The sequence below is a fragment of the Cavia porcellus genome, unplaced genomic scaffold, assembly GCF_034190915.1.
Source record: "Cavia porcellus strain 051 isolate PalLab524CR breed Dunkin Hartley unplaced genomic scaffold, mCavPor4.1 scaffold_37, whole genome shotgun sequence".
Lineage (NCBI taxonomy): Eukaryota > Metazoa > Chordata > Mammalia > Rodentia > Caviidae > Cavia > Cavia porcellus.
This window is the reverse complement of record NW_026947520.1, coordinates 11,332,553-11,358,868: the sequence shown is the minus strand read 5'-3', so window position 1 is coordinate 11,358,868 and position 26,316 is coordinate 11,332,553. Positions and strand designations below refer to the sequence as shown.

At 40.3% G+C, this 26,316-nt stretch overlaps 1 pseudogene; it reads left to right on the top strand.

The window, feature by feature from the left end:
• Window positions 1–25,101, top strand: part of LOC100722210 (NBAS subunit of NRZ tethering complex-like) — a 185,600-nt pseudogene extending 160,499 nt beyond the window's left edge.
• Window positions 25,102–26,316: the final 1,215 nt, after the last annotated feature.

Sequence of the window (26,316 nt, the reverse complement as noted above, 5' to 3'; positions counted from 1 at the left end):
TATTAGACACGACATGACGCAAGAGCCGCACTGTGGCTGTCTTGGAATGTGCAGTTTGCAGTGGGGGCAGATGGTGGTTATCGATGTCCTGACTCTGTGGGAAGTTAGAACTGAGTCCCCTGTGTGGGAGTCTGACAGTTAGGGCGCCACTGAGGTGCTCAGCAGTGATTGGAGAGTCCCTAGTCCTGCTGAATCCCCACCATCAGGTGTGAACAAGGTGGAAACAACCTGCCGGGGTGGGCGGAGGGGAGGCTGTGGTGTCTGCTTGATTAAGCCTGCAGTGGCAGCCTGTGAAAGGACAGTGTGAGACCAGAGGGTGTAGAGACACAAGGGTGATTTGAAAAAGGGGGTGAATGACTGACTGCATTTTTAAAAGTTGGAAAAGGTACAATGCCACAGAGTCCCTTCGAAATTCTTCCCCTCACTTCAAACACACTCAGCCAGTGGTTCTTGCCACTTTCTGCAGCAGCTCTGAAAGTCCCCTCTCTGGGTGTCTTTAGGAGGTGTAATAAAAACTGCCAGCCTTAGCCATGGGATCTGGCACTATGCTACTTCCTGCTTCCTGAAAGCCAAAAGGACTTCGAAGGAGAAATGTATGTTTCTGAATCTCTTTGGGACACGGAGGTGGCCAGGACAGCCAGCTAAGAGGACTCTGGAGCTGCTGCAGCAAGTGGAGGGAGTATGCTCGGAGTGAGGAGAGGATTTTTGTGGGGACTTGTGGTGCTGTGTCTTTCACTGTAACTAATTTTGAAAATGAAGCACACTCCATTTTTTGGTCATACCTTGCATGTGTGTGCATCTTGCCCTTTTCCATGAACTGCTTTGTGTACCTCAGGACTCCGCCAGTGGAGGTCATCCCTAGATGTCACTCAGAAGCTCTTTTTTTGGGAAAGAGCTCCACCTACTGCTTTTCTTTATAAGTGGCCTGACTCAGGCACTTTGTTTCAGTAAAGTGAAGAGCACCATACTTACTGCAAGTTGATACCTCGCTGCTGAGTGAATTCAGTACAGTTCCCTACACTCCAAGAGGAAGGGAGCCGTGCTCTAGGTAGATGATGTGCTGAGGCGTGGCAGATCTTCCCATCCTTCTCTTCCTGTCAAGACAGCAGGCTTCTCTGAAGGCCAGGCAGGGACCTGACCTCTACCTTCAGCCCCTCGTGGCTGCCGCCCCAGGCCTCTTTTCTAGGGAGTAGATGGAGCCGTTTTCACTGCCCTTACAACCAGGTATAAATTACTTTCAGTGAGCTAAGGTCAAAGGCATGGGAAGAATAGAAAGTGACAACCCAGAGGATTTATATGGTCTCTTTCCAACAAGGAGACCAAGCGTTTCAAATATATGAACCAATTCGCCCTCCTCTGATCCCCGGGAAAGGGAGGCCATGTGGGGGGAAGTGATTAGAGGCAGATAGGAAGGCTTTGTGTAACAACCTTGGATTATCAGGGAGCCAGCATGGTTTCCTATCGCTCCCATTTTTCTTTCTTTATTTTTTTATGGAGAGTGAAGCAGGCTGACCTTTCCGAGGTTCTCTGTATCTTTCTATTTCCCTGGCTGAGTCTGATGAAGTCAGGAAGGGAAGTCAGAAAGGGAAAAGGTGGTAAAGTAACTCCCCGTTTAGTGGAGGTACCTTTGCTTCGATTCCTGACACCCTGGCACCAAGTTGAACATTAATTATCAGGCTAAATAAATGAGCGAATTGCAGTATGAAAAAATCAATGGTAAGGTCATATCAAAAATGAAAATTAAATATTGTGGATAAATAATTATGGCTGGAGGAAGTGCCCACCAGATTTTCTTCCAACTGCATCTGCCGTTTGCTCTCTGAGACTCTTCCATAAGTGGGAATTCTTTCTTAGCATGTACCTGCATGCCCCCAAGGTCACACTGAGTGTCGGCGTGTCAGAGGAGACTCTGCGTTTGTTCCCGGGTTGCTGAATTCCTCTCTAGGGCCACACCTCATCCGAGTGCTGCCCCTGCTATCATTTCCCACACAAAGCAAAGAAAGTTGGAAATGGTAAAAAGGACCATTGCAGAGGCAAAGTAGAAAGGTAAAAGGATTAGAGGAATGTCACGGGAGAAGAGATTACAGGAATTTAATCTGTTACATGCAGCTTCAGGCAAAGGAGAGACAGGAAGAGATGGTGTTTACAAACTGCACCTCGCACTGGGGGAGACGTGTGCAGCCCAGAGCTCCACGGGGTCTAGTGAGGACCTGCGATGTCAGGAAAATAAAGGGAAGCATCGCTGGACAGCATTGATCAAGGGTAATGAGGGAATTTAAAGGGGTGGGCAGATGCCATGAAAAAAAAAGCGTAACAAATGCGAACCAGTGGGGATGAAGATAAAAACACATGGGTATACCATCCTTAGGGAGTCTGTAAATCTCCCAAATGCTACAGTGAAACACAGGTAGCTAGCTGGTAGCTTCTGGTGTGGGGTTGATGGGGTGAAGATGTTGGGGTGAAGAGGATGGGGTGAAGAAAGAGGCAGGAGGTGGCTTTCCCACTCCCAGGGCTATGCTAATTGGGCTCTTGGATCTTTGGATAGTGAGAGCTATTTTGTAAGCCCAATGGAATGAATGATCCTGGATATATATGTAAGAGAGCCTGCTGTCAAACAATTGCTAGGAGGCCTGGTATCTTCAGACAGTCTTTACGCAACAATCTTTAATATTTTATTTCAAACAAAGAAACAAACGAACAAAGACAAGAACTCTTCCAAATTCCTAACACATCCTTAAGCTACAATTTAGGACCAACTGCATCATCAAAGAGAAGTAAAAGGAATTAAGAAATGTCACGTACATGCACAAATGTCCCACGATTAATGCCACAGTCATATACATGCACTCATAAAAATAAAATTAAAAAAGAAAAATAAAAAAGTAAGTTATTTATGCCCAGTGATGCACACACAGGCGACTAAGTCACTTGTTCCTCAGAGATTCTAATAGGAGGCCTGAAATCCAACGACTTTTAGAGAGCAACCTGATAATTGCAAGATGGCGTTAGGGTGGGGTGGGAGACTTTTCGTAGGTCTGGCCTGGGATCGGGCACAAGTGTTACAAACATTCTGTTCCTGTCGCAGGCAGAACTGTGAAGATGTGGGGTTTGGGTGGTATGTATTGTTCTCTCTGAATTAAAGTCTTCTGGGTTTTTTTTTCTTTTTTGTTCCACTTCTTTCAGGTGCATTCTTTCCTTTTATGACAGGTCATGTGATAAACCCGAGGGGAGTAATAAATGCCAAAATGCTGTTATAGCTAAATGTCATTACTTTTGTTATTTTTTGGAACAATTGCTCTTTTAGTTTTTATTAAGATTTAGTGGAAATTGCAATTTTCTATTTGAGCTTGAAAGTAACCCGGTAAATTCATACCATCATCCATGTACTTTTTGCACAGTATGATGATTGCTAAAGAAATATGAGGCTGTCTTTTGTAACTAGATGCAAAAGATAGTGTGAATAAAGCATTCCCCAAAGGGAACTGCATGGATTTGAGAGCTCTACTGAATGGCAGGTCTTTGAGAAATAGCACTGAGAATCTAATTGAAATGTGTACAAAAAGTAAACACAGCCCTATCTTGTTTTTCAAAATTATACAGAAGCCTGCTTTTAAGAAAATGCACAATGATTTAAAAGCAATGTCTCTAAATACATGAAGTAATTTAAGCTGTTCATGATGTTTAAGGAGCTGCATTACGATATAAATGGGTGCACTACTTAATTTCATCAGAAATTAAGTGATGGATCTCGAAGTATTTAGTAAAATAACTGAGCCACTTTGATGGTATGGTTTTAGAAGTTTATTTTATAAAAGAAATTATAAGAAGCAAAGCAATTACCACGTAGGTTCGTAGCCTGTGGTAATCACAGTTCACTGTTGGATTCTGGGGGAGACAATGTATCTTAGAAGAAAACAAAGTTATTATAAGTGGTGTGTGTGTGTGTGTGTGTGTATGTGTGTACATGTGTGCGCGTGTGTGTATGTGCATGCAGCTCCAGCTAGAAAATAAAGCTTGCCTCAATAAGTCTCATGCTGGCAGGAACATGCTAGCAGGCACGCATGGCCACACGTTTGCTTTGCTCAGTCTGTACCGTCCCATGTATGACATTTTTGGCAACAGAACAAACAGAGCTGGGAGTTGTCCTGTTCTTCTCAGGCTTCTCAGGAGGCTCATCTTACTGCTGAGCTCCTTTTAGACAAGATGGAATATATAACCCTACTTCTCCCCATCATGATTTGTGGATGACAATTTTACTGAAGACTTTCAAGATCCACTAAACACTAGTACAGATAGTACTGAGGATCAGTACTGTCATAAGGTATCATAAGGTAGTCCTGCATCACAGAAATGCAGCTGTGATGTATGCTTTGTAACCTTTGGTTATAGTGATGAGGACATCTTCAGCTCTGTCCATTTGGTGAGGCCTTTCCTGTTTTGCTTGTTTTCATTTGGACTTTGTGACTGATTATTTGGGACATTATTCTGCATCAATCTCGTAGGCAGACTGATGGGTCTATGTCTGTGATTTCCAAGTGGATGCTACAAGGTTTTGTCTCCCCAGTTACAAAACCTTAAATTCCATTAGTATTTCCCTCAACTGCATGGCTTTGTTCAGGTGAGCTGATTTCCTCATCCTTTTCACTGTCCTGCTGATACAGAAAATGGCTCTTCCTGCTAGAAAAAAAAGCTCACTTGTTGCAAAGGGCAAACTTTGCAGTGCTAATTTGATGAAAAGGGTTTTATAAAGCTTCATAACTTAGGTAGGAGACAAATAACTTTTAGCATGAACAGATCTTAGATATGTTTGTTTCCTTTATCCCATAAAATTATGGTTGAGAGTATTATTTATGTTCCAGTTTTATACAGCTGTCTAGTGTACAAAACAGGTCCTGAAGCAGCCAGAAACTAAATGAATAGGGACACCCAATAGAAGTTAGATTGATGTTCAAGTTTATAGCCACAAAAAATTTCAATAACATTATACAAATTTTCTTTTTTTGCATCAGTTAGAATTTAGATATGCCCAAATAGCTTACTATGGTTTGGATAAATATTATCCTGAGGTCTGTGCCCTAGGGGCTTGGTCTCCAGCACAGTGATTTGGGGAGGGGGTGGAATCTTCAGGAGGTGTGGCTTAAGGGAGCACTGTCTTTTGGGGACATGGCCTTGAAAGTGACTGTGGGATCTTGGTCTATTCTTTTTCCTTTTTGCTTCCTGGCTGATGATAGAAGCAGCTTCACTCAGCCACAGCCTCACCACCATTGCCATCCAGGATGTCTACCAAAGGCCCAATGCAATGACTGTGCCTTGTACTAGACTTCAGCCTCCAACACTGTGAGGTGAAATAAAACCTCTCTTCATAAGTGAATTGTCTTGGCTATTTTGCTATAGGACAGAATACTGACTAATGCAGGTCTCTTGCATGAAACATTGCTACAAAAGATATTTTTAACTACATATGTATAGAGAGCCTTTCATGGTCCTCATCAAAGTCTGGGAAGTTTATATTTATAATGCCATGGGAAAGTTATTGGAATCCTAGCAAGTTAATTCTAATTTACTGCTACCAGTACAATGCATGGTGAGAATAAGGACATTAAGATATTTGTGGGGAGCCAAAGGAGTCTTAAGTTCACCTAGGGTGATGGTTTACCAGAATAAAGGCTTTGACCCAGGGCTGAACCCAAGTTTTATTAATTTGTGGAGAAAGGAGTATCTCGAAGATGAGTGACCATGAGAGTGGCGGGAGTATATGGGTGCTGTGAGCTGAACTAGGTGGGAGGCCTGAAATCTCCTCTGCAATATTCAGAGAGAAAGATATACAGAAAGAGCCATCCGCCTAGCACAATTTGAGGTAGTATCTAACTTTTTAGGGTCACTGCATCAGTTCAGATGTGTTATCATTTATCCCCTGGGAAGTCCTAGCCATAAGAGGCTAGGACTTGAAGCTCAACATCTTGGATCATGTTTGTCCCTCCTGCCCAGCTCACACATGTTTTTTGGAGCAAAGGAGCAGGACATCACTGACCTGCCACTGTTTTTCAAAGACTACACATCAATACCTCGGTTAAATCAGTTTGCACTGCTCAAAACTAATCGAAGGGATAAGGGAATGTCCTATCTAGCTCTGTATCAATACATGGAAACAGGACCAGGCTTGGTCAAGATGGAGATAATTGTTTTCCTTTAAAAGAGAGTCATCCAGATGGTTTTCTACATGTATGTGGTTCCATTATTCAGATTTTCTCACCTGTTTTCCTTTTCTTTTGCTTACACTGGCCATTTACTGAGAATAACTATTTAAAAATTATCACTTGAAATCTTTTAGCACTTAAAAGTTATTATAAATGCTGTGAAACTACCAATATAGCACTTGATCAAAACCCATGTGGATACCTAGGAAGAATAGTCCAAAATACACTTAGGAGGACTTAATCTCTTTGACAAGTGAAAAATATTATACATAGTGGAGTACCTGAAGATTAGTAGGTGCTGTTTCTAACCTTCTGTGGTTTTGTTTTTTATAAAAGTGATCACTAAAAAAACCCTCCCTTTTATTAGTACATTTTTTAGTGCATAATGTTTAGATTCCTTGTGTGAAGTTGATACATGTTCCTACCACATCCTAATTCCTTATTTTCCCCTTTCCCTTCCTTCTCTTCCACTCCCTCTTGATCATCTCCACATTTGAGAAAGATGCATATCCCTATTTCTTACCATTTATTTTTATTTTGTTATTTATACCCTGGGTTTCTCGTATAAGAAAAATCATGTGATTTATTTCACATGTGTTTGACTTACTACACTGTGTCTGGTTTATTTCACTTAACATTATGGTCTCAAGGTGCATCCATTTCCCTACACAAGACTCAAGTTTATCTTTCTTTATGGAAGCATACACTGTGTGTAAATACCATTTTTCTTCATCCATTCATCCACTGTGGGACATCCAGGACATGTCCAAGATTTAACTACTGTGAATTCTGCTGCTGTGAACATGGGCATGTGTGGATCATTATAATATGATGTCACTAATTCTTCAGAAAGGGTGATAACTGGGTCAAATATAATTTCTAGTTTCAACTTTTTGAGGAATCTCCATAGGATTTTCTACAGTGGTTGTACTGGTTTACATTCCCACCAACAATGTAGAATGGTTTCTTTTTCCCTGTAGCTTCACCAGCAATTGTTACTACTGTTTGGTTTCTTGGGACAATTTAAGTGAATTTTATTAACTCACTTAAAATTACAGAAATAGTCTAGTAGACAAGTACCTGCTTTAATTATTTGTAATTAAGTAACTTTATGCTTTTTCTCCTCTTTCAGTAAAAAAAGTGAGATGATAAAATCAGAATACAAAACTAACCAATCTTCTGTATACATAATGATAAGTAGTGATAATTATGCACCATTAAGAACACATATTCTTAACACAAATGAGCTGCAAAGACACTAGTCTGAGTTTCTGATAATCCAAAAGTTATTTCCCTAGCACAGCAGGGAGAATTCTTTTCTTCTGGAAGGAAGGATGTCCCTAAATCTCTGCCTCTTTGCTAGTTGCTTTTCCCTGCAGGGAGCCCTGTCTTAGTAGGAGCATAAATGCAGGTACCTGTTAGCTAATCGATTATTGGGATTGATTAGCAAATAAGTGCTCTCCACAAGCAGGGATATGAGATGAGGCTGTATGGATTTCTCTCCCTCCTCACTGTGTCTGTGAAGTAGATTGGGTGTCACTCCAGTGTGGAGAGTGCTTGTTCATTTCCCTTTCCCCACACGGGCTCTGCAGGTCAGTGGTGTTCCTCTCCTCCTCAGCAGGGAACTGATCAGCTATCCAAGGTGAGACCTGCTTCCTCCAAGGTCTCTGACAGCTCCCTTCAGAGTTGGCCTTGTTTCTCTCCTCCTAGTTCCAGGAAGCCTTTTATTGCAGAAGTTGTGACCTGCGCTGTGTCTCAAAGAAGGAGCTGGAGGCTACTAGAAGAAGGAACAGAAAACAAAAGGATGGGACTGTAGTGTGACCTTTGTGGACTCTGGTGGTGATTGTTCCTTCCAAAGAGAGGCATACTCCATGCACTCCCTTCTGGAAATAGACCTAGCTGGAAAATAATCAGCCTTGAAAACTAGAGACCAAAGTGCCCCATCGGCTGAGCAGCCATCACAACCCTTGGCTCGGTAATGCCTTGTGAGGACAGGTTGACGAGGCTGGGGGTTTTAGCTCTAGGTTTCCAGGCTGATTATTTTCCAGCTAGTCTTATATTTAAGGAAACACAGTAGCTACATGTATTTAATATGAATCTCCAAAAGCCAGTCTTATATCTACATCATATATGCAATCATATATCAATATATGGGCACATGATATATGAGAATAAAGTTAAAAACAGGAAAAATGATCAAGGCTTTGTTTTTTAACATTCGTTTAGTTTTGAGCTAGTCTTGGCTAAGTCAATAAAGGACCCCTGCTGGCCTCAGGCTCCGGGAGCCCTTGGATTACAGGAGTGTGGTAAAGGTTCAGTTCGAAGATTTTATTCCTAAAAACTGTTTTCAGGACTTTGTCTCAAGAAAATTTCAAAGTTGTCACATGAGACCAGGGCTAGATGAAGACTCTATTATAAATGTATGGTTGTTTTTTCAAGAAGGGAGCAAAAACTGGCTAATCCCTCCACTAGGGACCTACTTGCGGTCCATTCAGCCTTCAAAGAACACTTCACAGGAACTTGGCCTCGGAAGGGCACTTCCGTGACAGCTGCTGGTACTCTGAATTGATAACCATGAGGCCTTTAAACAGAGCTACACCCTGAATCCTTTTCTAAAATTTAATTTTTGAGACAGGGTTTTGCTAAGTCTCTAAATTTTCTATGATGGATTTCAACTTTCCATCTTCCTGCCTCAGCCTTCTGGGGTGCTCCTAACTGCAACCTAGTTTTAAAAGCCGGTCCCCAAGTAGAAGAGGAGTGGATGCCAATTCTAAGATTTCTGATTCCTTCCAAGGAATTTCCTTTCCCTTTCCTTTTCCCATTCCCTTTCCTTTCTTCTCTCTCTCTCTCTCCCTCTCTCTTTCTGTTTCTTTCTTGCATTTTTTTTTTTGAGACAAGTTCTCACTATGTAGCCCAGACTGGCCTTTAACTCACAGCAATCCTCCTGCCTTGGCCTCCAGAATGCTAGGATTACAGCTGTGGACCACTAGGCCAGGCTGACTGTGTTCTTTTGAACAGTGACTTGATTGATGTGATTTTTCCTACACACGAGCCTTGTCCGCATGAGGGTTGGATAGCTTATATTTGTATGCTTCAGAATACCTTCCTCTTTCCAAGTGGTTTTGCAGCAGATCTGAAAGGAAGGTGTGGTTAGTTACCTCCTCTCCACGAAGCCATCCAGGGTCCTCATGAGGAGGAGCCCTTGGTTTCCCATCCTTAGCTGAGGGTCTTGGTTCTTGCAGACATGAGCCGGGACTTGTTGAGCACTCAATTTGCAGTGGAGCAGGAGGCTCCAAAGAGCCAGAGTCCACCGAGGTGCAATTCATGCCTGTCCTTCACTGGTGGGGACAGGATACTCAGAGACCTGCTGTTTTCTGTGGCACAGATGAGCATGGAGGGGTTGGGCCCTGCTCCTACCAAGTCCTGGTGGTCCCAGGCTTCTCCCCAGAGGAGATGAAACAGAGGGTACAGACACCTACCAGGGTGAAGAATGACTCCACCCACATCTTCTTCCCCCAAAACTGCAGCTCCATCTCACTCTGCTGCCACTCCACCTGGCCAGCCTGCTGGCCACCTGAACAAGTGTCCCTGCTCCTATGGGTACCCTCCCTGCCACTCAGCAGTCTCTGCCTCCTGTCACTGTCTCACAGGGGTTCTCCACACTCACCAAGCCTCCTCTGCTCTGCAGAAAATGGTGTCCACTTTCAGCGTCTGGGTGCCAAGTTCTCTCTGGGTGATCTTACGGTATTTGAGTGTGTTTTTATTTGTTAAGAAATGATAATTTTGCTTCACCCAAATTATAGAGGCATTTGAAGGGGTTATCAGTTGGGTCACAATGTTTGGAAGATGTATTGGGAACGAGTCTAGCTCCGGGCAGGAAAACAAAACAAATTTTGACAGTTTGGAACTGACTCAGACCTGTGCAAGGGAACACACCAAGCCTCTACTGCTAAAAATGGTTTGCCTCATAGGGAGAAAATGTAGGAAGATGGCATGCATTTTTCTTCTCTTCACTTTTGCTCCTAGAGAAGGAAAAGCTGTAACTCTAAGGTCCTACCATAAATAATTAACTTCAAACTGTATGCAGAATTTTTGTCATATTCCAAACAGATGCATTCAGGAGATCTGATTATGCCTTTGGGTTAAATGTGGAATTTAAATTTGTGGCAAGGTAAACATGGATTTTACTGATGATTGAATCATAAGGAAAGGTGTGCAGAGGCCAAGAACATGAGATTCAGATTCAAGGCAAGGATTTCACTCTTGCCTTTGCTACTTACTAAGCCTGTCCCTCCGGGAAAACTCATTTATCCTTCCTCAGTCTTAGAGATTTTAGCTGAGAACATTGCTGTCTGCCTCAGAGACTTGTGAAGATTTAATGACATAATGTATGTGGATTTTGCACACTGTGGAATATTATAAAAATCTTAGCAAGTATTTACCTTTGCTCTTTCAAAAGCAGAAACATATGATTTAAAAATCTATACATTGAGTTGGCTCTCTCTCCAGTCAATGAATTGATAGAAAGGTTACTGCAAAAATAAAGCATCATGCTATTTTACCTTTGTTAGCTATGGGATGCAATCACTTACATTTAATGTTGTCTGATGGTGTTACTACAAACACCGGCGTCTGGGATTATGAACTCAGAACATCAGAGCTAGAGGAATCTTGCAGCTAACTCAGCCCAGTTTCCCTTGATCTTGTGTGATGAGGTCCGGGGAAGGAGTAATGTTTGCCTTGTTTCACCAGCTTCCTGTGGGTGACGCAGGGCACCAGTCACACACTGAGCACTTCCTCCTCTCTATTCACAAGTGCCACACTTGTGCAACAGGAGAGGCAAATGGCTGTGCAAGAGGTGATCAGCATAGGATGAGCCTTTAAATTAAAAAAAAAAAATATTACAGTCAGTGACCTGTTGCCATTAATATTACTCCCTCTCATTCTAATGCATTTTCTCTATTGTTCTTACCACTTTTTAAGTCATTCTGGGAGTCCTCTGTTGATATCAGGCTACTTCAGCTCTTCCCTGAGGTCAAAATGGCCAGGAGAAAGGGATGTTTTGAATCAGTTTGCTTATCAAGGCAGCCAGGACAACACAACTAAAGACACTCAGGAAAGAGGACTCCAGAGCTGCTGCAGGAAGTGGCAAGCACAATGAAATGAGTGTATTTTTTCACCTTTTTTTGGTACCAGATCAAACTCATGATCTCATGCTTGCCAGGCAGGTGCGGTGCCGCTGGGCTATATACCCAGCTAGAAGGAGAATATTGAAAGAGAAAGGAAGTATTTTGAGAGGAACCAATGGCAGTACGTCTTTATTGTAAGTTTGCAAATTGGTGCAATCTTGTACTTTTGGGAGACTGCCACCTGTCAACCTAACTGCCTGTGTTTCATTGCTATGCAGTTTCTCAGGGGCAGAGCTATACAGCTTTCCTGGGCAGAGCTTTGTACCAATGAAGGAGCACCCCTTTTGCCAATCAGCTGTGGGTGCTCAGTGAGCCTTTAGCTCCATTTACTCACTGAAATCCAGGATTCTCCGCGGTGGTTTTCCCTGAGGCTGAAGTACTGTTGGTCATCTAAGGCCTGGGCAATGGTGCATGACAGTGGTAGATTCCATCGCTTGTCTTTTAACCAAAGTTTTCAACTTCCTCCAAGTTTCTTTAAAGGAATGACTTGCCTTTAGGAAAAGGGAAATTTTTGTTTGTTTGCTTGCCTGTTTGTTTGCCCTCTGTTTTTTACTAAAAGTGAAAAAGTGAAATGGTACAGGAAGGGAGGACTTCAGGTTTTGCCTTCTGAGGTTCTGCATCAGCCGTGCATCTTGACAATTCCTACAGAGGTCAGAGAGACAGGAACGTGGGTCCCTGAGCACAGGTTCCCCGGAGACCCTCGAGCAATCAGAGGAGCTTTTTGTTTTTTGCTTCTGATGGGAAGAAATTTCCCACTGGCCTATAGGGCACTTTAGAAATCAGGTGAGTTCCTTAAGTGCCTTTCTGACAATCCTTTGATAACAGAGGCATGGTCGTAATTGTCCTGGAAAAGGTCCCAGAAAGAGACTTTCTGAAACAAGTCCCCAAACGTCCTGCTCTCATGGCTAATGGCCCTGCTCACAGATTCTTCCCAACGTCTGATGGCCTTGGCTTGTGTCCGCCTCTCTCCCTTCTAGCCCTGATAGGAGGAAAAGGGCTGTCCCCCAGCCTGATGTGGCCACTCAGGCAGGGTGATTGTTCTTATCTCAGGGGAAGACAGGATTGCAGTGAGACGCAGGTCCAGCACTGGGGCGTGGGACCTGGGTCTGGCTCTGAGCTTTCCACTCTTTCCCGCAGTGAGACCTCATCTCAGGCCTGTTATTTTTCATTGTGATGTTTCATTCTCATGGCCTTCCATTAAACGGTTTGGGGTAATAGAACAAGGCTTTTATAATCACAGAGATTGGAGTTCAGCTGCCACCTACGACTCATACTGTTGGCGTTCTGGAGCAGGAAATGCAGAACTAACAAGTCACTGCTTCCTTATGAAGAGACCACTGCATTCATGTTAGGGAGAGTTTACACCAAATCCGTGCATTGCTTGCTACTAATGTTTCTGTCTACTGTGTAGAATATAACGGATTGATATGATAAGATGTGAATGGAAGAGAGAGCAAAACAGAAAGGAGAGAGTACTATTTCAATTAGTTATCTTTCCACAAGATCAAGAAAGCCAAATGTTTTGTATTTGTGTAGCCAGTTGCTATACCAAAAGGCTTTCCTGGAGGTGATAAATTTTAATTTTTTTGTGTGTTTAGCAACATAAGTACAACATAAGAAGAAAGAATCATGCTGAAATTCCCAATAGTACCTTCTTAAAATGGTGAATTGTCATGTCACTTTTGGTAGTAGTTTCCGTTTTGAATTTGGTGGAGAATGAGTATCTTCCATGGTCCAGGAACAAGATTTAATAAAGTTGTTTGATCTTAAAAAATTGCAAAAGATGATCCATTGTTTTTGGGGACTTGATATGTTGGAAGGCATTGAGAATGGAAATTCTACATTCAGTCTTTGTTTTTTTACGGGCTTCTTTCATGGCGTGGCATGGATGCCAAAATTGCTGAGCGTAAACTGGGATGTAACATTTAGGAAAGTGGTTTTACTTTTCCAGAATGATCCTGGGGTTCAACACTCAGACACCATTAGTGAGTGGACAAATACCACTCAGTAGACTGTGATGGGGAAGCATGAATAAAGAAGCTGTATGACAGTACAGATCTAAAAGAAAACAGATCAACTGTTATTGTAATCCCAAATACTGTGTATGGTAATCCAAGTATCACAATCTCTTTCTCAGTCTTCCTACAATCCAAAAAGTTGTATTAACAATTCCATTGAGACGTTATTGGAATCCTGGCAAATTAATTCTAATGTACATCTCCAATATGACCCATGGGGAGAGTAAAGACACCAAGACATCAAGGGGTCCTAAGTCCAATCCTGGTGAGGATGTGCAGACAGAAGCCCTGATCCTAGGCCTCTCCCAGAATTTATTATCTTGTGAAGAAGGGGCTAGTTTGAGGATGAGTGACAGAAAGGATGGAGGGAATTATAGAAGTAACTTGAGCTGGCTGCCCAGGTAAGGAGAAAAGCATCTTTGTAAAATGCAGAGATAATGACACGTAGAAGGATCAATCTGCATGATACAATTAAGGTAGCAACTGAATTGTTTTTGAAGGCTGTTATGTCAGTTTCTTTTTTTTTGATCATAAGGAAAAAATTTTAAGAAACACGGATTTCAAAACAAGTCCACTGGAGATCTTCACTGTCTATCATATTGTCTCTGGTTTTCTTCCAGATAGTTGTCCCCATCTTCACACACATTGAATACATACTGAACACTATAGAACTATCTAATCATGCTAGGAAGACAAAGGCTTTTTAGGTCTTCAAGATGTGACATTGGGGAAGTCAATAATGACTGCCAAAATGTTTCTCATTGTCTTTGAAGTCGCTGTCCTTATCTTTACGTATGCTGAAATTGAACATAATAGACTGATATCACTCTGATCAGTGAATGATAGTATTGCTAGATTTTATATCACAATGCTACAGATTTAGCACTAGGAATTTTAGTGTCTCTTCTTCAGAGTATCTGTTCATTACATCGTGCATTATATAATCTGTTTCCGTAAATAGTTTAGAAATTCTCCCCATGTGTGAATCTCTACATGTATATCTATCCTTTCTGTATTATAGGGAAAATCAGATCAAAACAAGACAACAAAACAAATTCTTAGAAAAACATGAAATGAGAAAGACATATAAAATCACAATATTTGATGTTCTACAGTAGTTACTATGCTTCTCTTATTATTTTCAATAGACTTGTCCACATCATCAAACATTACATAATTGAAGATAGCATTATGTAGCTATTTTAATAAAAACACAACTTTGGAGACATTGTAGGACTTCAAAAGCAGTTAATAATCAAACCAGAATGGGTATCTTATTACGCCTTGTCATCTTCAAAGTAGTTGCCTCTACTCTTGGACTTGATACTATCAAGCATACCAAAATCAAATAAAATCAGTCAAGACAAAACATCAGTCTAACAAACCAGGTTCAAATAAGATCAGTCATAATAAGACAATGTAACTAATACAGGGCTTCTGTGTAAGTTAATAGGAAATTAAGGAGAGTTACCATGGCATAGCCTGCTATTTTTGGGATAGCCCTCAAATCTAGTATGAGTAGATAGACAGGAACAAAATAAAATCAAACTAAACAGAGCAATAAGACTAATGTGGCTTTTAAATCCTGATACACTATTAACAATGTCCTCTGCCTTCCTTTTTTAGACAGTTCCTCCCTTTTCCCTTTTTCAGGGTGCTTTGTGTATTTTGGGTCCCACTAGTTTCTTTATTTTTTAGATTAGGGGGTCAACCCGTTATCTATCTGAGTGGTGCTGAACCTTTTTACCCCTGAGCTAGATCTTGAGCTGTATTCCTTTACTTACTAAAGTCATAAGATTTTCCTTCCTTCTAGCTGTGTAGTTCTACACTGCACAAAAGTGTCATGACTTTCCAACCTATCTGCAGCTGCTGGATGAGTTGTCCCTGTTCCTCTCTGGTTCCCTGTCACATAGAGTATCATTTTCTTGTCTTTGACTTTCAGTTTATTAACCCTCTTTCAGGTTGAGTATATGTGCTATTCAGAGCATCTCAATATATCCTGCCTCCTAATCTACTCTACCTGTGTTTCTTTTTGTTAGTGTATAAAGGCTATCTATATTAAAGATTATGGCTCACCTTCTCTGCCTCATTTCTGCTATTCTATTTTTCTGCTGTTATTTATCCACTTTTCTCCTTCATTCCACTGTCTGCCCTGTTCATTGAGGCCTCTCTGCCACTGTTGCTGGAATCCTGGTATTTGTTTTTCTCTCTCTCTAGAATGTCCTTCAGTATTTTTTGTAGGGTTGGATTAGTGGCCATGAACTCCCACAATTCCTCCTTGTCTTGGAAACATCTTGTTTCTCCATTAATTTTGAGAGAGAGTTTTTCAGGGTACATCAATCTGGATTGTAGGTCATTTTCTTTCAAGGCTTGGACTATTTTCCCCCAGGTTCTTCTTGACTTGATAGTTTGTGTTAAGTCTGTCATTATTTTGATGATTTTTCCTTTGTAGGTGATCTGCTTCTTTTCTCTCACCACTTTTAATATTCTGTTCTTGTAGATTTCTGGAATCTTGATTATTATGTGTCTGGGTTTAGATCTGTTTTGGTTGAAGTTGGCTGGAACTCTGTATGCCTCATTTATCTGGATATCATTTCTTTTTCCTATGCTTGGGAAGTTTTCTTTAATTATTTCTGTGAATAGTCTTTGTAATTCGTTTGTGGTTACTCTTGCTTCTTGGCTTACTTTTTTAAATCCTAAGTTATAGATCCTTTTGTCATATTCCAGACTTTGAATTGTTATTTCTTGGTTCCTTGTTATTTTTAATAGATCTTTTCTTTCACAATCACACATTGTAAATCTCTCTTCAAGTTTTGAAAGGCTAACTTTAGTTTCTGTCAAGGCATTTTCCCAGCTTTCAATGGAGTGTTTAATTTCCTGGTAATCTCTTTGGATCTGTTTCATGTATTCTAGGTTTTGTTTATGTTCTTCACCAAGGGTTTCTCTTCTTTTTCTGTGTTCCTCCATTCTTCCATCTGTGTCTTCTTGAGAGGGGCTTAGCATTTCTTTTATTAATCTTGTTATATCTTGCCTCACTTGGATTAGAATTTCAGTTTTAAGTTTGTCTATGAGGTCATGAAGGTATTTCTTTATGCCCGCTGATGTTGTAGCCAATATTACATGATTGCTGCACTGGTTCTCTTCTGTATTTACCTCTCCTGGGCATATTTTCCCAGGGTAAGTGGCTGGAGGTTTTTTCTTATTTTTTTCTCTTGTCATGTTTCTGGTTTCTTCCAGCCAGGTGTGTGGTGGAGGTCTCAGGCCTTCTCTATATTGCTTGTGGTTTTTCTGAAGCATGCTGGCTGGGGGCTTGCTGCCTTCTCCAGTTTGCTGTTATCTGAGGTGCACGCAGGGACAATGCAGGCTGGCCCCTCTCCTCTGAGCCAGTCAAACGGTGAGTGCTTTCAGCAACTCAGGCTGTGCTGTGGCTGACATCACAGGGCCAGGACAGTTTCCTCCCTGGCTATTGGGTCCCGATCAGGGGCATGACTCAGCCTAAGGTGATCCCACCAGTCCTCTCTGGGCCAGGGGCGACTGATTGACACCACTGCAGCACCAGACTCTGCCCCACTCCAAGATGTCTTCCAGCCAGCCACACCCACTGAGGGACCCAATTTCCAGCACTCACCAAGAATTAATTCAGCTCTTCATCTTGGCTCCACTCCACGTTGTGCCGCGTCCTCCTTTCAAGGGCCCGGGACTCAACAACTCCCATTATCAGCGGCCACAGCCTCAGTGCGACTTTGAATCATCTCACTCCAATGCAGGCCCAGAACAGCGTGGGGTGGGTCTCAGTGAATGCATCCGGCTCCAGCCCTCCATCGACGTTTTTCCTCCTCCTTCCTATTTTCCTTTTTCCTTCAGTTTCCTCCTGGGGTGGTGAGAATTCCTCTCCTCTCATCTGGCCCTCTCCATGTGGTCAAATTCCAGCATCTCGGCTGTTTTTCCCAGAGAGGCTCTCTACCCAGCTACCTAGCAAGCCACCATCTTCTTGTTTCTGTTGGTCAGTTTCTGATATGTAAACTTTTGTGCCTCTGGGACTCACAGCCTCTTTATCTACAGGCTCATACCCAGTTGATATTCCTGAAGCTGACTGGCTTTACCATTCTGCTGTGGTCATATCTTTTACAGAGAGCTCTATGTGAGGAAATGGGAGACTGTCTGTTGGCTTTAGAGATCACAGAACAGTGCCTAGCTTATTTACAATGCTTAGAGCCAGTTGAAGACAGAAGGAAATACCATAGTCAGCTCTGTACATATCAGAATATGAAAAAAAAAATCTCAATACAATCAAAGTCACAAGAATTGTTCTGTATGCAAGGGGAGTCACTCAAATTGTCTCCTACAAACTGCAGTTCATTTTATTCTATACTTGCATTGGAAAAGGGACTTTGAGTCAATATTGACAGGGGGTTTTGGGCAAATAAACTAACAGGGAGAAGTATTGATGTTTTAAGAGAATTTTTCAACTTCCTGATTCATGAGGAAATAAGGTTTTAGTAATTAATGGAGAAAAATAAATGGATTGTGTCTCCATACTGATTATATTACACAGTGTGCTCTCTTTTATGCTTTTGTTTTCAATTACCTTTTTTTTATTTCTAGGATATTTATTACCTTCTATCCAAAGTGAGAATTTTTGTCTTGCATGTCAGTAGCATGACCCTAATCCTTCCACATCAGTTAAATGAGATCAAGAAATTCCAAGCAACATTAATAAAGCATATTTCTGGGTTTGTCTTGGCGGTCATGAATTTGTGATGTTGAGTCTATGTCTGCTGTTCCTTTCTGGTGTTACCCCGTACTCTGGGGGCCACCATGCACTAAATGACTTTGCTCCCCTGTGCCCTTTTACCATCATGATCCTGCTTTGAGCCAGAAGACCATGGACTGCAGCTCCTGAAACCACTAGCCAAACTAATCTCCTCCTCTGTTACCCTGTGGCTGTTGGATAGGGTATCTTAGAGACCAGGAAGCTGAACAGTGCAGACAGGAGACCTTATGCTTGGCAGAGGAGGCCATATGCACTGAACGTTCCTCTAAAGCAGCAGAAAAGGTGCCTGGGAGGGAGACAGGTATTGATTTTGAAGACTGTATCCATGAGGAAGTATCTGTAATAAAAAATAGAAATCAAGACCAAACTCATTTCTAGTGACATTGATCTAAGCTTTGGTAGGCTTAGTGTAACCAAATACTATACAATGGGCTAGGTAGAAATAAATGCCTATTATAACACTATCTGACTTCATTCTCTTTGGCATATATATATAATTCTCTTTCTTCTTGAAGTTTATTTGTTTTTTGTTTGTTTGTTTCCTTTTGTTTTCTAATTTATTTTAGGCTGGGTTATTTACGACGGACCTTATTTTACTGGCTGTGACTTTTCTTTTGCATATATAAGATTTCTATATTATCATAATGCTTACAAAATTGAACTTCTTTGTTCACAACTAGGTGAGATTTGTATCTCTTCCCACTCTGATTTCCTTTGATCCCATCAGTTCTCATGTGGGATGGTGGAAAGGGTTTTGGGAATTTCACTAATGATGACTCTAGTTTGGGATAATTTAGTCTGAGCTTACTTTGACATGTGGTTGACAGACAACCATGCATAATTAAACTTCTGCTAATTGGCCTAGTTTCTGTACTGATTTATCAGTACTTGTGATAAAAAGATGCAGGGCTAGAGATGCTACTAGGAATTAAATATGTCCTACTGGAAAGGTGTTTGGCCTTGGAAGTAGGTCAATGGTAAAAGGATAAATGATTTAAAATATGTCACATTGGAAGCTTATCAATGAAAAAATTTTTTTCCCAAAAAGTATTTGACAGAGAAATATTTGATGATAATCCTCAGAATTTACATGGCATTACAAACTATCATTTATGAAGCTAAAATGAAGGTTCTAAATTATTAATAATTTTAAAAAGACAAATCCAATAAACCAATCTAGAAAAAAATTAAATTATCTTTGTTTTTTCTATCAAAAATAATGGTACAAAATCAAAATGTGAAGATGCAATCAATGAATGTACAGCTAGAATATATAGGAGAAGCCAGGCATGGTGTCACACACTTGTGATTGTAGCACTCAAAAGGTTGAAGCAGGAGGATCACCACAAATTCAGAACAGGCCTAGGGTACACAGTGAGTTCAAGACCAACATGAACTACATAGCAAGACCCTGTCCCAAAATGAAATATATACCAAAGTATATAGGCTGCTATATAATATTATTTCTCCTTGATTTTTTAATGTTTGTGACATTTTCAAAATTTGCACCTTGTAATTTCCTTTCTTTTAAAAATATTCATGTTTTTAATTTTGTATCCTTGTCCCTAAGAAATAAAGACTTTAAGTCCCAGAAAACTGGCCTGTCTTTGGGCTTACCTTTCCCACATGTACCGCATCATTAGTAAGAAAAAGAGGTGTAATGGCTTCTTTGTTTTAATAGTGATGAGCTACAAACAGTTTGCTTTAATACTTACTGTTCCATTGAGTATAAATCTTACCACCAATTGTCCAATGTTTCCAACACCAGAGACACTAAAATGAGAAAAACCAATGTTTGAGACACTGGAATGTGGTATATGGCTTAGCGTATCTGAAATAGAAAGAGGCAACTCTTTAGACTTCAGTGAATTTAGAGGACTCATTCCATGTCTCATCTGCCCTCAGCTGCTCTGTCTATTTAAGCCCTAATATATTTAGCAATTGGTTATCAGGAAGACAGCAAGTTAGAGACAATATAAGAATAAACTACAATGAGTCAGGCTGGGTTTGAGTTTTAGCTCCTCTAAGTAACACCTGTATGCGAGCCTGGACAGTGGTACACTCTCTTTGCACAATGATGTCTTCGTGTGTGGCATACGGCTTAGCAGTGTGAACCTCACAGACTTGCTATGCGACGTAAACCAATATATATAATATATATTGTTACATATCTAGTTGGTTCAATAGCTAAGTTATGCTAAGTGCTTATAAGCAGTGTGAAAAGCAGTAAATTGTTGGAGATATTTTTAAGAATTTAAAGACTGATAAAGAAACCAAGCTCAATAAACTACATATTTCACATAACAGAATCCTAGTTCTCCAAAAACCTTAGAGTGAAGAAAGAAATATGTCCCAAGAACAATTTAAAATGATTTTTATTTTACAGTATAATAGTATCAATTACTTCAATGTGTGAATCAATGTGTGTGTATGTGTCATTAAGGAACTAACACAGGATCTCACACATGCTAGGCAAAAACTATGCAACAAATTGAGCATGGTGGTGCACACCTATAATCCCAACACTCAGAACACTGAGGCAGGAGGATGGTTGTGGGTTTGAGGTCAGCCTGGGCTGCAGAGTGAGCTCAAGGCCATCCTGAATTACATAGCAAGATTCTGTCTCAAAAAACCCAATCAAACCAAACCAAACCAAACCTCCCTTTCCTCTTCTACTTTCTTCTTTTTGTCTTTCACAATCACATCTTTCTACTCTGCTTCCCTTAAGTGGACATCATCTACAAGAAAAAATGCTCCAAACATTTCCCAGTGCTTTATCTCTTTGAATTCAGTGTTGTTATTTGGAAATCTAGTTAGAGGTGAAGCTCTGGCATTTGCTGTTACCCCTGAAATCACAGCACCCGCCATCTTTCTGTCTACAACCTAGGATTTTTCTTGTTTTTAGAAACTAGCATACTTTTAAAAAATGTCAAAGATTTCAAAATAAGTGCCCTATTTCCTTATTTTCAAAGAACTTCTTATTTTTATCTCTTTGGTCATGGATTGCTTGATTCATTATTATTACTACTTTCTTGAAAATACCATGAATTCCTTTGCCCTCATTTCCCTCTTTTTTAACCACCTCAGAAGGAAATTATTATTCATATCCTTACTGTCTGCACCTGGGCAGTTAGATCTGACTGAGAGAAAATCTCACAAGTAAGACAATCACTTGTGTTTCCCTACGTGATCACTAAGTGGAAAGGAGAATTGCCTAGGATCCTTCCATGTGTCCCTAATAGCTCTTTTTATCATGGTCCAAAGACGACTATTCCAAAGCTAATTCTCTCCTCAAACCATCCCTTCATCTTTTTCAGGGATGACTAGCTTCGTCTTTCAAATATAAAACTGAAGCCACCAGAAGTGAATGCCTATATCATTTTTGACATAGAAGCCCTCTTAATATACACTGTGTGACAGCTGATGTTCATCTCTCAGGGGTATGCATCTAGGATCATAAATTCTAAAACTCAGATGTACCTCCTCTCCTAACTCCAAGGTGATTATGTGTGGATGCTACATTACTCCTGAGAGAAGTTTCTCTGAAAGGGAAGATAAAGTTTGGATTTTGCCGTTTCACCACTCCAGTGTTGGTGTAGAAACTCGGTTGTCCTGTTTTTGTTTTTACAGACCTACAGACTCGAAAGAGGAATTCTCTATGAGAAGTACCTGCACGCAGATATAAGCCCCACCTCGTCTGAGAGGAAGGATGCAGCCTACAGTGGGAAGGACCTTCTTGTGAGGCTCTTTGTCACAGACATCTTAGTGTGTGTTACATCAGCCCTGTTTCCTGTAGATGCATTTCTCAAATAAGACTGGATTTCAGTGGCAATAGCTGCAGATTAAGGCAACTTCTGGACTCCAAATGGTGACAGAACGCTCCCCCTTTGCTCACTTCTCCAAATCTATCTGGAGAAATAGCTCCTGATATTGGGACCACTCTAACATCCTTCAAATCTGTGGAAATATGCACATATGCACATCTCTCCTTTCACTCCGTCATCACTGTACAATGCATTTCTCCAGCTATCAATGACTTCACTGTTGTGCTGGATTTCTTGCCTCTTGCATTTCAAATGTCTCCACCTTTAACAAGTCACTTTCTCCCATGTAAATTAAAAATTAATTTTAATTTTTCTGGTGATTTTTTTCTCAGTGGCCTGGGAACAGTCTGCAACATTGCCCACTTACTTTTTTTTTTTTAAATTCATTTGGTATCTTAATACACTTTTTCCCAGAAACTGCTTTATTTTCGGTGCTTCCTTTAATAACCAAAAATGTCTGCCATTATCCTCTGTTCTTTAGTTTATTGGTCACTGATGGCTGTGTGTATTTTGTTTTGAATCTGAAAGTTAAAAAAATGTAAAGTTTCATCCTAGATGCCCATATGCCCAACATCCAGAATCAATACGAATATGCTGTAATTCATTCCAGTAATACAGTTTCCTTTATTCCCCAATTTCACTTCCAAGGCTACCTCCCTAAACTTTGATCTTGAATTTGTTGTGTTTCCTACTGCTCCGTTTTATAGATGCCTTTAAAAAATGCCTTAATGCTATCATGCCGTGTCACTAGGCAATGGACTGACTCCACATTATAATAGTAAAAGTCTGATTGGTTTATTTTGTTTCTTACTGTATCTTATATATGAACACACTACATTATTTCTGCATTTATATTATTTCAAGTTTTTCTGACATATGTTTTTGAATTTTTCTATAATTTTAACCAAGGAACAGAATCTCAGTATAGGAAGTCTGTTCATTTCAGTTTCATTAGGTTTCTAATTGCTTTCTAAATTAGTTTTATAAATTGGTAATGTCAGACATCCTAAATTTTGTCAATTATCGGATGCATAGGCAGCGTCTTCTCACTGTTTCATTGATTCACACATTCCTGGCTTCCTGTGGGGCTGTATCTATTTTTGTATTTACTAGTTATTTTCCCCTCTGGGAATTGTCTGTTCCATTCAATTAATTCTTTTCTTTTTTCCTTAGTGAATTTATTACATTATAAATATTGACTGGTTGGCATTCTTTTCATTTCCTGAAGATCAAAATGCCTTGTTTGGTATACGGTAGAAGCATCTTGTTCCAATGAGACTTCTTTGTAATGCTATATCTATACCTTTACATTCCTGAGACCTAAAATCCTGATTTTGTATAATCAAAAATGTCATTTTTTTCCTTTTTCTTGTTTTAAATTGTCTTATCTAGGAATTTTTTCACATTTTTAGTACTCCTGAAGATGTTATGCATTTTTGCCTGAGCAAATACAAATTAGATTTTATGCACTGGATATTTAATGCATCAGGAAGATTCTTTTTCTGGCATGTACGGTAGTGCTCTAGACTTTATTTCAAATTAAAAAATTAACTGGCCATCTTTCCAAGTAATGTGCAGTCACGTACTGATGCGTACACTGTACATGCCAGGCACAAATGCACATTATGTTCTTGTCTGGTTCAGGTGTCTCCACTGGATATTTTCTGTTTACATCTGAGCCCTTCCTTTAATTGTTTCATTACCATAGATTTTAAAGTCTCAAGTCTCACAGGGCAAGCCACCTTACCTCTTTTAGTCTTTTAGAATTCCTTTGGGAAATGTCAGATAATTACTCAGTCGAGTAATTTTAGAAATAATTTGTTGGTCTCACAAAAAATCATGTTCAAATTTTGATTTAAATAACCCTGAACATATGGATTTTGGGGTGGGAGGAATGGACAACTTCAGGATAGTGTGATTTTCTATTTATGAGCACAGTATACATTCTCTTTTATGTAATTCCTAAAATCTCCTTCAGTAGTACCTTATACATATCACAAGATGATTTGTCTTCATATTTTGTTGTTTATTTCTATATGCCTTTGGGTTTATTCCTGAATGCCTTCAGTTACTTTTGTGAACGATTCCTTTTTCTGTGAGAAATATTACTATTGGTATAGATGTTAGGTATTTATTTTTGCATTTTGATCTTGAATTTGTCAGGGCTTCTACATTTTCTTAAGTATACGCATTTTGTATACAAATCATCAAAATGTTACTTAAGAATGATCAATTTTACTCTTCATTTTCTAGTTCTGAGAATCCTTTTGAAAAATAGTTGCCTGTGTCACAGCAAAAGCAAGATGGAAGTGTCTAGAAGGAGGTGCAGACAAGGAGCAGCCCAGAGGTGGGGCTCTGGCAGGCGGCACTGGAAGGCCTGTGAGCTTCAAGCTGTGGCTCACGGGGGCGTTCGGTCACTGTACAGTTCCTGGCCATTGCATGGACCAGATGCCTCTTTCCATGGGCGTTGGCCACTGTGGCTCCATTCAGCTTGGACTTTGCTCCCTGGACCTGTGTGTGCAGTGGTCAGGGAAGTTGTGCATGTGCCTCCGTGGTCTTCCCTTCCCCTCCCATTGTGTGGCTACTACCAGTGCCCAGGAACTAACTTTCCAGCAGCAGAGACCCCTACTGAGACTGGTGAGCAGTTTCCATTCTCCTTGAACAAATCCAACTCCTGCAGCACCAGATTCCATGACTCTGTCGCTTATTCACACTGATTCCAACCTTAATCAACTTCCAGTTCCCTAAGCATACCCCTGCATTTGCTCCTTTAGACTGTCTCCCATTTTTTCCCTAAAAGCTTAAGAATTTTAATCATAGTCAAACCTGAGATGAAGCGCACAAACCATTTGCACCTGTTGCTCAGATTATTTCCTGGGTGTCCCACACTCTGAGGGCATTCCTTCCAGAAGCTTCTGCAGCAGTTATTCTTCACCTGACTTAGCTCATGTCTTCCTGGGACATGTGTTACTATGATGATATAAGTCACACTTCCTGGGATGCCTTGTGAATTTATTATTTCAAAATAAACCATGCTTTCCCTGTTTATTCTGGTGAATAAGCATTCAGCATATTTTATTGAATAAATGTTGATCTAAATATTGTTTAATCCATTTTCTACTATCTAAAAGATGCACTAAGAAGTGATTACAGTCACATCTCAGATTTATTACACATGGAATTTGCGTCTCGCTCGTACAGCACTCGACTTAATAGTTTTCAAAGAAGGGATGGTATAACAAAATACTCTGCCCACCATTGTCATGCATTTCGTTATGCTTTTGCTAGATTTCTAACCCTCTGGGCTTTTATGCAGGTAAATCCAATTCATCCTTTAAAACTCAGCAGGAATCTGAAAATACCTCACCCACAGAGGCTTTGCATCATGGGGTACTGGCTGGTGATGTCTTCCACCATTGTTTAATTCTAAAGTGTGGTCTTGTTTCCTCACTAAAATGTTAAGATATTCATGAAGTAAATGTTGGTGTACTGTTATGGAACAGAAATGGCACTTTGGAATGAAAATTTTTTTATATAATGGGAGAAGTTGAACTTAATATAAATTAAAAATGTATGGATATTTTTATGTAGAAGAAAATGCATTTGACCATACTATTAAGAAGATAATTCACACTCATGACTGAAGAGACGGAGATAGTGGAGGACACTAAATTGTGCAAACCCTCAGTTTAGACCGAGGAAATAAAGGCTTACTATTGTGTGTGTGTGTGTGTGTGTGTGTGTGTGTGTGTATGTGTGTGTGTGTGTAATCCTTTTAGTCTTCCCATGTAAAAAAGTCATAGATACTAGCAAGATATGCATTTTATTTTAGGGAGAAAAGAGTTTTGTGTAACTTGTAAGCTCTAGAGAAGTAGGATACGCCTTTTCTCCCCAAATAAGTAGCAAAGGATGAAACATATATTTATTCGATATATCATGGCTATGAAACAATAAATGGTTATGAATTATTTTCAGTTTCTAAACAAAAATTTGAGCAAAGTGATTACTTCATGGCAATATTTGACTTCAAGTGAGATACAGAATATTTTAAAGTTTGCTTATGTACCCTCAAAAGGCAACACACATGCACCAAGTGTGATACGTCTGAGATCCAGCTGTTATCGAGCAATTAAAATGAATCTTTAATGCTGGAAGTTCTTTTGAAAGGCGAATTGCTTCTTCAAGCCTGCTCATGCTGCACATAAACCGCCACCTCAGGCCAGATGATGAGGGGGACTGAACACTGTTGGTCTTGTGTGCCAGGGCGTGGCTAACTCTACAGAGGAGCATTTCCTAGGTGTCTCCTGCTTCTCC